Genomic DNA, 3,197 nt, shown 5'->3' with positions numbered 1-3,197 from the left:
TCCTGCTGAGGCAAACAGAAAAGAGGTCGTTGGAAGGGAGTTTGTGTCTCGGAGCCAGTGCCTGCCCTGGGGGGGCCGAAAATCTCGGGGACCACAGTGCCGGGTGTGGGGGCAGCTCACGGGCTCGGTCCCGGGGTCGCCGGCTCAGCCGTGGCAAAGCTGAGCTGCTGCAACGTGTTTTGTGTTAAATGTTCTTTTCATCCCGCGCAGAAGACGTGGATGCGTATGAAGCTGATGGCGTGTACATGCTGGGTTTGTTTCTTTCTTTCATTTATATCACATTTTTTAGATGTTAAGGCTTTTGGATTTTGTCAGGGAGGCATTCTTACGGTGGTTGAAACCGCTTCTTCATTGGAAATTCTCCTAAATCTTACTCAAAAATGTATACAAAAGAATCTAATAGTTGAAAGCAAAGCAAACCATTTTTAGCAGTCCAAGATGCATTTGTAACATTTTTTAATTAGCTGAAAATTTTGAGGGAAATTATTTCCAGTCACTGGACATTTTTGAGTGTATGATTTCAAGAGGTTGTCAACAAATAGTAGCTCTTCTCTGGGTCGTGCAGTTGCATTGGGGATTTCCAATCCCAAAGGTTTCAGATGCAATTCAGTCAAAGCTCTGAATTTCTGATGCTTTTTCTGACATGTTTAACGTGAGGAGTTTCTGAAGCTCGGCCACAATTGTTCTCCCATTAGCAATGAAACCCAACGTGCTTTCTGAAACAACCGGAATTGAGGATGTGGAATCATCCTTGGAGTACGGTGGTGCTGGTTGTCAGCGGTGAGGAGCACTGCGAGCCCAGGTCAAGTCGAGTTTGTTCCCATCTCAAGTGACACCCTCCTGGCATTGCCAGGGACATCGGGCAGAGTCGTGATGCAGAACTGAAGCAAAACCAGTTTGTAGATCACCCAAACGTGGCTTTGGGGAGGAGAATGCAGACCTGGGGGTGTCGTCTCCATCTGCAGCAGTACAACTCGTGGTGTCGGCACCCCAACGCCCATGCCTAACAGCAGGAACATGCTCTTCCAAACGCAAGGGCAGGATTTCATCCTTGCTTGCTGCTCAACACCAGCAAGGGGTGTCCAGTGATAGCCAGAGGTTCCTGCCCACGGAGCAGCCTTTTGGTAGGGTGGGCCATAGCTGCCAAAGCGTCTGCAAGCGAGGGACTGAGTCAAAAGAGGTTTCGCGTTAGCAGTTGACCCTGTTCTGCTGTGCGCTGGATGTGTCACGGGGAAAACTACCTCGCCCAAGGCTCTTTGGAATGATTGAACTCTGGCGCTTGCAAGGTAAACCTTCATCTCTGGTGTTGTCCCCAGAGATGCATGGGGGGAAGGACCCACGTGGGTGAGTCGGGGGGGGCAGCAAGCTGTGCCCTGTGGGGTGGTGCTGCTCCCCAGAAGCTCCCCGGTTGGTTTTTTGATGTCTCGCCAATGGGGTAAGTGGGTAGGTGGGAGCTGTGCTTTGAGAAACCAGGAGTGTTGGCAGCCATCAGCTCCCTTCCCAGTACTGCTCTCTGGGGCAAGCTCAAGCTCATAAATCTTCTACTCAGCAGGGAGCATTTGTGCTATAAACTAATTAGGCAAGTGGTCAAATACCACAAACACCTTTGCCCTCATTAGAGACCAATAATGATCCTGAGTAGGTGCTGAAATGCCTCATTAACAATGAGCAGGGCCTCCTCTCTGGGATACGGGCTGCAAAAACAAGCCAGCAGCCCAAGGATGCAGGAGGCCCTGACGCTAATTTGGTGCGCTGCTAATGATTTAAATGTCAATTAGCTAGTCCGAAGCTACGTGGAAGTCCTGGGCTTGTGGGCCACAAAGCCAAGGCACGGAGATGGCGGGATGTAGTTGTATTTGCTACGGAAATGAGGAATTTGGCAGTTTTGTGGGATGAAGAGCTTCTTTCCCTCCTCTTCTCTTCGTTGGCCCTGCTGCTGTGTTGACTCGGTGCCGCTCTCCTCCTTTTTCCAAAATCCTCTTCCCATCGCTCTTTTTGGTTACGCGCTCTTCCACATATACCACGATGTCCTTGAAGAGCTCCGTGCTGCAGCCCTGCGTTGTTTTAAAGGATTTGGGTGGAAACCAGAGTCAGGGCGGACACTCTCCTCCAGTCACTTCTGTTCTTTCTGCTGTTTTCCAGGAAAAAAAAAAAGTTTTTCATGCCCAGTGGTATTGTTGCGGTATCGGGAGGTGCCTCATGAATGTGAGTCTGCATAGAAGTAAACTGGGAAATATCTCCCAGACAAATTACCCTTTTCCGTGTTGCTAAAGCAGAGCTGAAACTGTTTTTGGGTTTTTTCTGCCCTTGCGGTGTTACAAGTGACTTCAGGCTTGCTCGGGTAATACTGGCTGGGAGATCTGAAACACTAGTTCTGGACCCAGTTGCATCTCCTGCGTTGCCTGTATTCAGACTTCAGGAATAATTCAGACAGCCAGCCCTCAGATATGCCACGATACACAGTTCACCCTGCCTTGAGGCAGGGCAGATCTGTCTTTCTCAAACTTTTTAGTTGAAGGACTGTTACATCATTTTAAAAAAAAAATCCAAGATTTGCAGCTTTGTCTAGTAGCAATTGCCAGAAGGTAGTGCCCATGCAAGCGGTTGCTTTTTAGAACCACCAAAAATGAAACTAGATTTTGAATGCCTATTTGGTATTTGATTTTTTTTTTTCCCTCATGCTGTGTTTGCTCTTTTTGCAGGAACAGGACCGCATCTGTATATGTATTTTTCCTGCAGTTGTTTTGCATGATACTGGTGGTACATGGGCCACCAGCCAGGAGCTGCCAGGCTGTATGATTTTTTTCTCGATCCTTTCATGCCCGATTTTGATACGACCTCCAAAAAAATCAGTGGTACTGAAGTGAGTTGGAGGTGCATCCCACGATAGTGTCCGTTTCCCGACATAGATTGGAGTCTTGTATTTGTGGTACGCAGTGAAGACATTGCAACTAGCCTGGAGTTTAGATTTCTGGTATGTTAGCGTGTGGCCAAGACGTGCAGGAAAGATAACGCAAAGCAGCGTCAAGCCAGTGAAAGGGAGACATAGTAAGAAAAAAAAATCTCGGAGTGATGAATTTTCTATAATGATTACCAAGAGTGGCAAAGAAAATAAGCCAGGCAGAAATTCCTGATTCAGAAATTAGGCTAAGGCGGGTCCTCTGGGCCAAGTCTTCTGCCCAGACACGTCCTGCTGA

The sequence above is a fragment of the Pygoscelis adeliae genome, unplaced genomic scaffold, assembly GCF_000699105.1.
Source record: "Pygoscelis adeliae isolate BGI_AS28 unplaced genomic scaffold, ASM69910v1 Scaffold414, whole genome shotgun sequence".
In the NCBI taxonomy this organism is placed as follows: Eukaryota; Metazoa; Chordata; class Aves; order Sphenisciformes; family Spheniscidae; genus Pygoscelis; species Pygoscelis adeliae.
The sequence above is the reverse complement of the archived record's forward strand: the minus strand, read 5'-3'. Positions refer to the sequence as shown.